Raw genomic sequence first — 13,151 nt, 5'->3', positions numbered from 1 at the left:
TAATTTGTTTCCGTATCTTGGCTATTGTGAATAATCCTGCAATGAATGTACAACCTCAGTGGCAAAAAAAATAAAATTAAATTAAATAAATAAAATAAAATAAAAATAAAAATAATCCGATTGAAGAATGGGAAAAGGACCTGAATGGACATTTCTCGAAAGAAGACATAAATGGCCAACAGGTATATATATGAAAAGGTGCTCAATGTCACTAATCATCAGGGAAATGCAAATCAAAACCACAATAAGAGATCATCTCACACCTGTTAGAATGGCTATCTTCAAACAGACAAATGATAACAGCTCTATCTACGTCTAGCACAGCTGGGGCTCATGGTCCCAAGAAGCCTCTGAAGTGTGTAGCAGCTCTAAAGCATTGGACACTAGATAAACTGACCAGTGTGTTTGCCCCTTGTCTATCTACTGGATCCATAAGGTGAAGGAAAGTCTCCCTCTCATCATTTTCCTAGGGAATAGACTTAAGTATGCCCTAACAGGAGATGAAGTAAAGAAGATCTTTATGCAGCATTTTATTATTTATTATGACTGTTGGCAAATTCTGAACTGATAGAACCTACCCTGCTAATTTTATGGGCATCATCAGCATTGTCAAGACCGGGGAGAATTTCCATCTGATCCATGACACCAAGCATTGGTTTTGCCGTTCAAGTATAAATTGTGCAAAGGAGAAATACCTTTGTGGGGGGCAAAAGGAATCTGGTGACCCATGATGTTCATACCATCTGCTATCCTGATCCCCTCATCAAGGCGAATGAGACCACTCAGATTGATTTAGAGGAGGGAAAGATTGCTGAGTTCATCAAGTTTGACACTGGTAATCTGTGTCTGTGTATGATGACTGGAGGTGCTAACCTGGGAAGAATTGGTGTGATCACCAACAGAGAGACACCTTGCTTCTTTTGATGTAGTTCACATGAAAGATGCCAGTGGCAACTGCTTTGTCACTTGGCTGTCCAGTGTTTCTGTTGTTGGCAAAGGCAACGAACCATGGATTTCCCTCCCCCCATGGAAATGGTATCTACCTCACCATTGCTGGAGAGAGAGAGATGAGAGACTGGTGGCCAAACAGAGTGGTGGGTAAAATGGTCTTTCGGTGATGTGATTGGAAGTCTTTATATTTAATTAAAGATAAGACAGCATGGAAAAACAAAAAAGGGTCACAAATGTTGATGAGGATGTGAAGAAGAGGGAACCCCTGTGTGTTGGTGATGGGAAGGTAAATTGATGTAGCCATTATGCAACACAGTGTTGGGGGGGGTTCCTCAAAAAATTAAAAATGGAACTACCTTATGACCCAGCAATTCCATATTCTAGGCATATCCAAAGGAAATGAAATCAGATCTTGAAGAGATATCTGCATTCCTGTGCCTACCTTTTTGGATGAGGTAGTAATGAGAGCAAACCTTTATTTAGGCACTGTTCTAGGCACTTTTAATATATTAATTAATATAATCCTCATTGCAAACCTACGAAATAGATACTGTTAACATCTCTACTCTGAATTAAGGAAACCGAAACCAGTGAGGATAAGGTCACATCGATAGGAAGTGGCAGAACTGGGCTGCCTGGCTCAAGTCTATGCCCTTGACCACCAGGTCATAGCGATTTGTCTCCCTGATTTGCCAACCATCTGGCTCTATTGACCAAACTTTTTTAGTATCATGTAACTAGCTCAGGAAAACCCTATAGCAGTTTTCCTTGGTTGGAAGTATTTTAACGTATCAGAAGTCTTATTTCCCAAATTGTTGGTGGACTTAGAGACCTATTATTCAAGGTTGAAGTCAGCTAGTATTAAAAGTGACCACATAATTTATTGTGTTATGGGACATTTTAAAGAAGGAAGTTAGATGCTGTTAATAGTTACACACTTGGAAAGTTGACAGAATCTGGACTGTCCCAGGCAAACCTAAGCATATAGGTACCCTGGCAAAGTCCCTCGAAGCCTGGACGCTCAACTTTCCGTATGGAGCAGACAGGAAAACAGCTGGAAATCCTTGCCAATTCTCCAGATGCCCTTGGAAAATGAGAGTAAATAATATGTGCAAACGGAGTCACCTCATTGGACTCTTACTTTGTACACTGGAATCCCATTTTAAAACCAACTGGAGAGTCCTAGGTAGGCCTACCTTTTAGGAATTATCAAAACAAGCCTGGACTCTAGGCACCCTTAAAAGCAGTCTTAGCCTTCCAGATTAGCAATGGGAAAACAGCTGAGAGTTTTTGCAGGTGAGGGCCTCAGTAGGGGGTAGTGCTTCAGTCTGTTGATGCTGCTATTTCCTCCTTCCTGCCACCATCACCCACCTCTCCCTGGTCATAGCTTTGGACAGTTGCCTTACTCAACTAATGTCGTCAGTTACCAGGTGATGATACAAAGCAGAATTTCTCTCAACTCACTGTAACTGCTTACAATTCAGCGCAATGCTTGATACCCGGTAGGTACTTAATCGAGATCGCTGAATGAATGACTGAATGAATGTGCGAATGAATGAACATGGGGAAGACTGTTGCTTTCTTGGCTTTGTTAACAGCAATAACGCTCTGCACTGCTAATGGGATTACAGGTAGTGTTTTCACAGCCCTTCATGTTTTAGGGAATAGGTTATAAAATATTCTAACTGAAAGTCAAGTTGCCTATAAAAAGTAGAAAATCCACAATCTTTATGCCTGAGTGGCCTATTAGAATAGATTAATTCTGGTGGTATGGCTGCTAAGACACCTATAATTTGATGATAATTTTCCTCATGTTCAAAATGTTGTTCCAACTTTGACGGCTGGAATTAGGAGAAGTGCAATTCCATAAATATGTAAGACTGACTACAGGGTTTCCACCTTTAAACTTTTGTTGGTTCTTGCCTGCCTAGGATGTCCTTGGTCCCACTCCGTTCCTCTCAGACCTGCCTTTTCTTGGGAGTCTGGTCAAGTTTATCTTCTTCTGTGTTGCATTTGTCCACCACCATCCATAGTGGATTCTCTTCCACCTAAATCCTATAACACATTTTGTCTGTTCCATTGGGTAAAAGGCATAATATGTGTGACTCGAATTGGTAGGCACACATTTATCTCCACAAGTTATGTGAGGTTTTTTTACAGAGCAGATTGTATGTCTTTTTCTTGTCCCTGCTTACTGATAGATATATGTGTTGCAGAATTAATTCTCACAATTGCTTTTATTGTAACAAACCATTAGGTAGCAAAGTTTTGAGGGGGGGAAGAATTTTACCCATCACCTACTTCTAACTATTAGAAGCTATATGTATCTACCCAAAGAACCGAATAATTGTGAATGCTCAAATAGGCTTAGATCAGTAACAACAATATTAATAAAAGACATGAGTACTTATGCGTTATAATTGTCTTATAAATAGTAGTATATGATTGCTTGGTTTATAGTGAGCACTGGATTGATATAGTTTCTTTCTATTAATGACTAACCAGACATGTGCATAAGTAATATATATTTGCAACATTTATTATGTAAGTAGAAAAATGCAATTGTGCCTAGCAGTTCAAGGCAGCATATGTGTGGTTAATCAGAATAATGTAGACAATAGGTGATATAAGAGTCCAGGTAAGTGATCACTATGAATTTTTAAGTTCTTTCCTAGCACTAAAGCAATGCCTAAGGATGTAACAACTTTTTCCAAATACCCACTTAATGATAGAAGGATGAGGTATTTTATATTGATTATAGCACACTAAACACAGCCCTAGTGTTCTAAGCGGTAAGCATCCCCCATGTGAGTCCGACGTATACCAGGATGCAAATAAAAATAGCTTGTTGTTTTCTTTCCTTTGGTTCTTCAGTTCCAAGAAGGAATAGATGATAAACTCAGGCACAAGTGTGCTTGTTACTTCACAAGGGCCACATGTGGAGTTTTCCAGAGTCTCACGTCAGTGTTTTTTCCTTTGGTGTGTTACATAATGAATTTACAGTCTTTTAAAAAGATGTTTATTTTAAGAAAGAAAGAGAGAGAGGAAGAGAGTAGCATGGGGGAGGGATAGAGAGAGAGAATCCCAAGCAGACTCCATACTCAGCACAGAGACTGATGCAGGGCTCGAACTCATGGAACCTTGAGATCATGATCTGAGCCAACATCAAGAGTTGGATGCTTAACTAACTGAGCCACCCACGTGCCCTGAATTTACATTCTTTTAATGGGTGAAGTACACAGAGGACTTTAGCCAGAGGATGAACTTCCATGTTTCCCCTTCTTGTGGTCCCCTGATAACCATCCCTAGTTGGTGAGAGCGAAACTTATAGTATGATGGTAGTGGATGTTCTCACAATCCTTCTGGTACCATCGTCATATCCCTTGCCACATACAGGTACTCATAAATATTTGCTGCTGCTGCTGCTGCGGCTGCTGCTGAAGAATTTGTATTGAGAAGAGAAGTGATTTGGTAAGGTGAGAGTGAAAGGTTTGTTTTCTCTAATTTTTCTGAATGATGCTGCAGGGAGCAGCAAGAAACATTCCTTCTGGGCATAGAGAAGTGGTCCCTTTTGAGTTGGTAAACAGAGAATGTGGGTGTTCAGGTGTGCTGACCCATCAAGTTAATGCAAATGTATAATATATCCAGAATATTACCTGGTGATGGGAAAAAGATGATGCAGGGATATGTTATATCTCTCTCTCTCACACACATTCTCTCTCTATCTCTTTAAAGTTTATTTTATTTTGAGAGAGAGAGAGAGAGAGAGAGAGAGAGCAGGGTAGGGGCAGAAGGAGAGAGAGAGAGAAAATCCCAAGTAGGCTCTGCTCTGTCAGCACAGAGCCCAACATGGGGCTCGATCCCACGAACCATGAGATCATGATCTGAGTTGAAACCAAGAATCAGACGCTTAAATGATTGAGCCACCCCGGTGCCCCACATCTCTTAAAAACATTATACCAATATAGCAATTTTATAAATTCTTTTGTCAATTTTACATATCATTCTTCCCAGTGACAACTGGGGATTTTAAGCATATTGTTCTTAACTACATGATCATGATGAATAGAAACAAATTAGACATTACTCCATGCAGCAGGCAGTATTGACCTATTCTAAAATGCATTATTGGACCAATTTTAAAACAGAAGAATCAAAGTAATTGATTGGTGGCTGTGGGAATGTTGCTTCCATCAATATTCAAGTGTATTTTGAACTCTGTTATGCAGTTAAGAGAACCTAACTGAAGTCACACAAGTGTGATTTTTGATGCAACAAAAACAAAAAGAAAATATTCCGAAGGGCAAATTTTAAAGCCATGACATTTCCATATTTCAGCCAAATCAAAGTTAAAAGTTCTTCCTGACATTGGCATAAAATATTATTTTTTCATCTCTTTAAATAATTTGTAAGGTAGGTTACTCTTACTTTGAGAATAATGTGTTTTAGAAAATTTTCCAACATGAGTTTTGGAGAACAATAACAAATACCTAAAACCAATTACAGGATCACCCAAACTTTAAGTGATCATTTTGGCAGGCTTTCTACGGATCACCATTTTATTCTAGATTTTATATAAAATATGCTAAATGAATGTATGTTTGTTTCTACTGCTTTTTCAATTACCACACTTCTGACATATTATGGTATGTACCTATATTTCCTTATGATTCTCAAATTAGTTTTGCATAAAAGTAAGCAAATTCCTCATAATTTTGGTTTATCGTTTCATTTGGGGGAAGGGAAAATCAAGACATATCTGTTGCATGTATCCAGTTTTTTGTCCACCCAGACACAAAACAGTCATGACATAGATTGAGAAATGGAACCAAGCTTCACACGAATTGCATTTCACATTCAAGAAAATTCTCCTCTAATGAAAATTCACGGATTACTGTTGTGGGTGCCTTGCTTCTCAATTGCCCCTATCTGGTTTTCATGGTTGAGAGAAGCTCATCTTTCTTAAGCAGATTTGGGGGCCCACAGAGCACAGGGCAACATAATTGACATATTAGTCTATTTGCTGATCTCTTAAAGCTCAGTGCCTACTGATGGAAGTCATCCAAGCCATTCTTCTCCACCTTTCACTTAACAAGCATAATAATAAATGAATATTTAAAGTAGAGGCAAATGTATTAGCTGGAAACAAATAGGTTTCATTTGTAACAAGTGCACACAGGTTAATTAACAAGAAGGAGCTTTTGTTTTGAAACAGGCTCCCCGATGCTGGGTGGGTAGGTGCCGTTAAGGGCCAATTGAGCTCCGTAGGATAATTATCAACTACCAGCGTGCTCTTCCGTTGGTTAACAAAGTGCTGCCCACTATTTGCCTAAACCTATAAACCATCATCTGTGATCCTCAGCAGCAATTAAGTGACAAACACTTCCTGGGCTGAGACTTGGGAAAACAAAAGAGAGGAGGTAGGATTTAAGGAGCCACATGGTTATTTTTGAATGGCAACTTTGAAGACCACTTTTTCCATCACAAAGCATTGGGCAGAAGCATATTTGGTATTATGTGACAGAGGAAATGCCAGGGTACTTTTAAAAGAGAAACTACAGTGGGCATATAGAATAGTTGACACAGTGCATATTTGAACAGCACTGGTTCTAAAACCTTGACGTGTTTAGCAGGTGTAACAGAATAGAGAGACCTGTGTCATCTCCTTATAGCACTAGTACCCACTTTTTTCCTACTATTCTAGCTACCCCCCTCCCCACATCTGATGAGGGGTTATGAAGAACATGGTGGAAATTCCCTCGAAGTTTGGGGAAGAAAGTCTAACCAATGTGCAGCAGCCCCTCCAGGGCAGGAGTTACTAATTAGCTCTACAGAAAAAAAAAAAAAAAAAAAAGAGGAAAGAAAGAAAAAGATAAGAAAAAAGAAAAAGCCTATTACTGAAAATGATATATCAGCATAAAAAAAGTAGTTTTAGACCTAGACATTGCCTTCTATCACAAACTAATTGATCTACAAGTTTCAAGGGTGTAACATTTAAAATAGTTCTGTAGGCACGGCCGTAGTTCCAGGAGCTATAAACCTTACAAAGGCACCGTTGAGTTAGTTCCATTAATTGTCTGGCTGGAAGAAGTCTCCAAAAGTTGCAGAAGCTCTTGTTTTTCCAGCGAAGGATCTTCTGGGCATTTAGTTGCCTACATTAAACAATGTTGTCTAACTGGTTTGCATAATTGCTAGGGCTAAAAGGCTGTTCCTCGACATTAAAAAATACAATTATAAATGTATGAGTTTCCCTCAGTCAGAAGGTACCGATTTTTTTCCCCCATGCCCAAATAACAGCATTTACAAATGTTTTCACGAATCGTGAGAAGCGACTGCTCCGTGCGTTCTAATGCAGGGTGAGGTCAACAGCTCTCTTGAAAGAACAAAACCAACCCAGGGCCACGCGGGCAGGCGGGCCTCATTAAGCACTCCAGAGTGAGGAGAGCCTCTTGGAAAACTGCGCCGGGCTCGACCCCGCCTTTGTACTTCACCAGGTTCCTCCGCACCTCTGCCACTTTCCTCTGGATTTATTTTTTTTTTTTTATGAATTATTTAAACATGGCCATTTCACATCTACAATTAGTTTTCAAAGAAAAGGCAACCGGAGAAAAGAACCGCAAGTTAAACAGCTTGAGAACGGCTCGGGTTTGGGCAGGACGAGAAAGGCCCATCCCCGTGTCAGAGCCGCCTTCGGCGGTGGCTTCCCACGCCCCTGTCGTTTTAAGTCCCTTAGACTCCGTCTGCATTGCCGCCTGAACCCTGTTTCCGACAGGGAGGACACACGAGTATCAGAGCGTCGCTGTTCTGGGTTACCTGCCTGTGTTTCTTCTGTGTGCGCAGATGGGAACTGACGGTCACAATTTCCACAGTTGGGAAAAGAGTAGCCTATGGAGAGTGGACAGTTTTCGTCATCGTTAAGGAGTGAACAACGCACCAAAAAATGGAAATGCTAGTACCACTAACCACTTGGAAAAACGCAAGTGCCCAACAGTTGTTGTACCCCGGTTACTCTTCCCCCATTAGCACCCAGAACCCAGTCCCGTCTTGGCAGGGAATGGCCTCCTACAGTCACCATATCCCGGTCCCTCATTTCTCATCACCAAAGCATTCAGCCAGACTAGACAGCAAGAGACGGTCAAAATCATCCCTCGGCCCTCAGGTATGGCTACACTGTGCTGGAACTCATTACCTTGTAATAGAATACAACATAAAGTGTTTTATCTACCAGACTGGAAACTTTTCCTAGGCTAGGAGCTACAGCCCCGTCCCTTGCTACTCTCAGAGCCTGACATATAACAGATCTCCCAAACTATGGGTACAAGGATGGACTAAAACCCTCGGTGTGCAAAATGTATCTCTCTCGGAAAGTCTTTGGGGATAAAAAAGAACTGTAAAATTCACTCGCCGATTCTTTCTGCCCATCTGATATTTCACAATACTCCCTCTGGGAATATTCTTTATAGCTAAACAAACAGCAATTTCCACTTCATTGTTAGCAGCCCGGTAGAAGAATTACTTTGAAAATCAAGTTTTCTAAAATGTATGTGGACTCAATAGTGCCAGTCCCATCGAAACACAGGAAAAGTCACGAGTCTCTTATGTGGGTGAAAGGCAAATTGCTAAAATACGTGAATGGGAAGAGGCATATTCGATGTAACGTTAGATCCATTTGAGATTATGAATCGGCATTTATTGTAGAGCTACCGTTCTCCAGGTCCACAAAGATTATTCCTAAAACTCTGACAACGATATTACAAAGTCAGTTTTGTCAACCAACTGACAAATATAGGAGCGGAAGCTCAGGGAGGCTGGACAGCTTTCCCAAGGTCACACAGCACAGGAAGGGAAGGGCAGAAGGCCCAGGGTACTCAGGCTACACCAGATGCCAATAGTCTGATGCTAGACCCGGGCCACTGAAGCCCGTTTCTCTGCTGTGATTGAGGAAACTCTGTATTAAGTTTGGACCTCTCCTCTAATTTAGAGGCTTGAATCCACAAGTGGTCAGTGACCATGAGTACAGTAATGGGAAGGGAGGCACCAGTCCCAAATCAGCCCCCGCCATCTCCTCCGTAATACAGTAGAGCTGATGGCTCTACACCCATGGCACACTCTGGCAAGGTCACTCAGGCACAAAATTGAGCTGAACAAGACGCCAGGACACTTTGGGTTCTTCGTGAGGAGGCCTCATCAGGACTCTTTCTTCAGCACCTCGGGAATGACCTGTGAGCCGTGGCAAGGGACCAGAGTGAGTCCTGCCCCCACATCTGCCACCCTGGACCCAGTGTATGAGGCACTGTCACCCCTTCCCACATTTTTCCTTGGGATGACCAATTTTTAGTCAATTCACTCCTCATTAGTAGTTACACGAGAGGATACAGTGGGAAAGCAAGACAAATTCAGTAGGCTCAACTTATTTATTATTATTATTTTTTAATGTTTACTTTCAGGAGAGAGAGATAGAGTCTGAGCAGGGGAGGGGCAGAGTGAGAGACACAGAACTCGAAGCAGCTCCAGGCTCCGAGCTGTTGGCACAGAGCCCGATGGGGAGCTCAAACCCACTAAGGGTGAGATCATGACCTGAGCCAAAGTCGGATGCTTAACTGACTCAGCCACCCAGGCGCCCCTCCGTAGACCCAATTTAAATTTGCCCTCTTTGCCAGTAAAATGAAATGAAAATGATGTTTCCAAAACTGGACTTAAAACCAATGGCTTATTGGACAATTGTGTGGAATACTTAGTAACTTAACCATTACTCCTGCTTTATGCACTGACAAGCCTATTCAGGTGTAGAATACCTGAAATTTTAAGTAAAATTTCAGAAAGACTAAAGGCTTCTGGTTAGCATATGTGGACTAAAGGGAAAGAAGCAGTCCACCGACTGCACTGCAGTCAGGTCACTGTGCCCCCTTTCCTGCTACCTTTTCATCTCCCTGGTCTCTGAGCCAGCATGTTGGAGAATGGACTCTTTCCCATGCTCTGGTGTCCACTGATGGCACGTGCTTATAATATTTGGACTCTGTTAGATGCATCTATCTTAAGTCAACATCTTTATGCACAAAAGGTGAAAAAGTAATGAGGGCAAAATATGATAAAGGCTGGACTAGACTGCACCACTCCTTGGCTCGAAGCCCTTCAGCGGCTTCAGGTTTCTCCCAGGGGAAGAGCTGGAGTCCTTACATGATCTCCCTTCCCTGCCCACACTCCCTCTCTAATCTCAGCCCCTGCTCCTGTCCCCTTCTCACATGTCTCCCGGCTGCTCTGCCCTGTTGTGGTGCTAGAACATGCCAGATAGGCTCCCCTCTTAGGGTTTTCCACTCGCTTTTCCCTCTGCCGCAAGGCGCTTCCTCTCAGTCTCTGAAAGACTCACTGGCTTCCCTCCTTCCAGTTTTTGCTCAGTTTTCTCGCGGAGCTTAGTGAGGCAAGCCTATTTAAACCACAGTCCTCACCACCACCCACTTGACGTCTGGGGCCTACGAAACTCCTCTAACTCCCTTTTCACAGGACTTGTCGCTTTCTAAAATGCTGTATGTTTTTCTTATTTCATGATCTACTGTCAGTCCCCTCCCACATCCTTCTCAAACACTAAACTTCACGCTCCTTGTGGACAGGGACTTGGGTCTGTTTGGCTTATCGGTGAATCCCATACTTAGGACAACACTTCATACGTAGCAGGTGTTCAATAAATACTTGTTGAATAAATAAACAGATAAACGCTGTGATTAAAAGTCATTTACTCATTGAATAAATGTTAGTATAAAGACATTACGCTAAATACTTTGAAAATACAAAGCTGGTTAAGACCTATAGCTTATACAGTAGTGATTTCACCTGCATTAACACCCCATTTGCAGGGGAAGAAGTGACAGTTTCCCAAAAGAGGTGCAGTACGTTGGGATTTTTATAGGTTCTTCAATATGAAGTATATGAAGATTAAAAGGGCTAAGATTATGTCGGAGTAGGGACAATTATAAAGACCTCAGGGAGGAAGTAATATTTGAGTTGAGGCTTGAGGGAGGTTGGATTTGTCCGTGCTGAGTTGGAACAGGTAGGACAGGGAGGGAAGATTTTTGCAGGTGGAGGACACAACATTGATGGAAATCATATAAGGACAACTAAGCAAGCTGTTTGTTTTTGCTGAAATATAAGGAATATGAGGAGTCAGCTGGTTTCAGATTAGAGAGCACTTTAAATGGTAGGGTGTTCTGGAGCATAAGAGAGATACAGTTTCAAGCAGAAAAGTCTGGGCTGCCATGGATAGAATGGCCCAGAGAGGGGGATGCTAGCCACAGATGAGAAAACTTTTGCCAACAGTCTGGAAGGACGGCAGTGGGGCCCGGGGAAAGGGAGTAGCGGTGGAAATGCAAAGAATAAATGAATAAAAATTATGGGCATCTATTTAAAAAGGTAACTAACCGGATAGAATATATGGGGGGGGGACAAGAAAAGGGAAGAATAGTAGCACAAATGTTCTAATTATTAAAAATCTGCAAGTCAGGGGTGCCTGGGTGGTTCAGTTGGAAGAGCATATGATTCTTAATCTCAGGATTGTAAATTCAAGCCCTGTGTTGGGTGTAGAGATTACTTAAAAATAAAAAAAATCTAAAAAAAAAATTAAAAAATCCAAATCGTTATTTATTTAGTTCATTACAAGATCCATAAATACCCTAAATTTCAAATCAATCCATGCACTTGCTTTTCTACTCCTTAGTCTCTCTTTCCTGAAGTAACTGAAGCTCAAAGAACTGTGGAATGGATTTGACATGAGTCTGAGTGTAATGTCCAGGAGCTGCCATATGAGCAAGAGGTGTGAGGGCCGTAGGCGTCGCCATGTTGACCACAACATAGACAGAGACCACAACACGGACTTACCCCTTAAGGGGAGCCATGTGTTGGAGTCGAAGAGTGAAGGGAAGAAGAGAAAGAGACACCGATGTGTCACTATTATCTGCATTTTACTGCAAGGAAGCTGAGTCTTAGAGTGGTCATGGTGCCTGTATTTGTGTTGCTAGAAAGTAGCAGCTTGAGGGGCACCTGGGTGGCTCAGTCAGTTAAGCGTCCGACTTCAGCTCAGGTCACTATCTCATGGTCCGTGAGTTCGAGCCCCGCGTTGGACTCTGGGCTGATGGCTCAGAGCCTGGAGCCTGCTTCCGATTCTGTGTCTCCCTCTCTCTCTGCCCCTCCCTCGTTCATGCTCTGTCTCTCTCTGTCTCAAAAATAAATAAACGTTAAAAAAAATTAAAAAAAAAAAAGAAAGCAGCTTGAGGATTGAAATTCAAATTGTGCCTGTGAAGCTTATGGAAGTATGTATTAGAGAAACCTGTTATTTCCTTAACTACCAAATGAATTTTTCTATGCTCCCCCTCCCTGTCTGCTTTTCTTTCTTCAGTGTCCTCTGAGAGCTCCTAACCAAATGCTAGGTACACAGTAGGTGCTTTGGTTGAATGACATATTATTTTCTTTGAGAAAATCTAAGCTACCTTGAGTATTTTCCCCTTGCTGATTCTTACAATGAAAATATACTTCAAAAAATGATAATATGTGAATTTAAACAGTGAAAATTATATTCCATACAAGATAGCTTTCAAACACCATGAAATAAAATACTACAGTGCTTAGCACTAGAGGCTATTAACCTAATTAGTGTACTAAGCATGAAATATAAATGATCATACTATATTGCGAAAAAAATAATTGAAAATAATGGCTAACTACGTTTCAGAATTATACAAATGATACAATTATTTTATCTTATAAATGTTAAGATGACAGGAATATTGTTAAGTAAATGGATTAAAAAGATGAGTTTCGAGGAATCCTATAATTTTAATATTACCTGCTAGAATTGGGCATAAAGCTTTGAGTATAGTTTAAACTGGCTACTTTGGTTAGGGAAAGGCAAAGTTTGCCTTCTGTTGCACTGTGGTGTATTTCGAGTACTTTCTCCTTCTAGCTTAATAAGGAGAGCAGGTTTAGGAGTTCCAGGGAGAGGTTAAGAAGCACAAATAAATACAGGGCAGACCAAGTACGACTTACAGTGGTCTTTAATATGGCTCACCTTTAAGTGGTAGAAAGCAGAAAGAAAAAAGCCACAGAGACTGCAGAATGGAGACACTCTGTTAGAGCAAAAATCATATTTTTTTTTTGGTCATGTGTACCTCAAACCAGTACGGCATCTGACTTCAAACAGTCATTCACTGAGG

At 41.3% G+C, this 13,151-nt stretch overlaps 1 pseudogene; it reads left to right on the top strand.

Annotated features, from left to right (window-relative positions):
- Positions 1-293: 293 nt before the first annotated feature.
- On the top strand, positions 294-1,155 carry LOC115508474 (annotated as a pseudogene).
- The last annotated feature ends 11,996 nt before the right edge of the window (positions 1,156-13,151 follow it).

This window comes from Lynx canadensis, chromosome A1 (genome assembly GCF_007474595.2).
Source record: "Lynx canadensis isolate LIC74 chromosome A1, mLynCan4.pri.v2, whole genome shotgun sequence".
NCBI lineage: Eukaryota > Metazoa > Chordata > Mammalia > Carnivora > Felidae > Lynx > Lynx canadensis.
The sequence above is the reverse complement of the archived record's forward strand: the minus strand, read 5'-3'. Positions and strand labels throughout refer to the sequence as shown.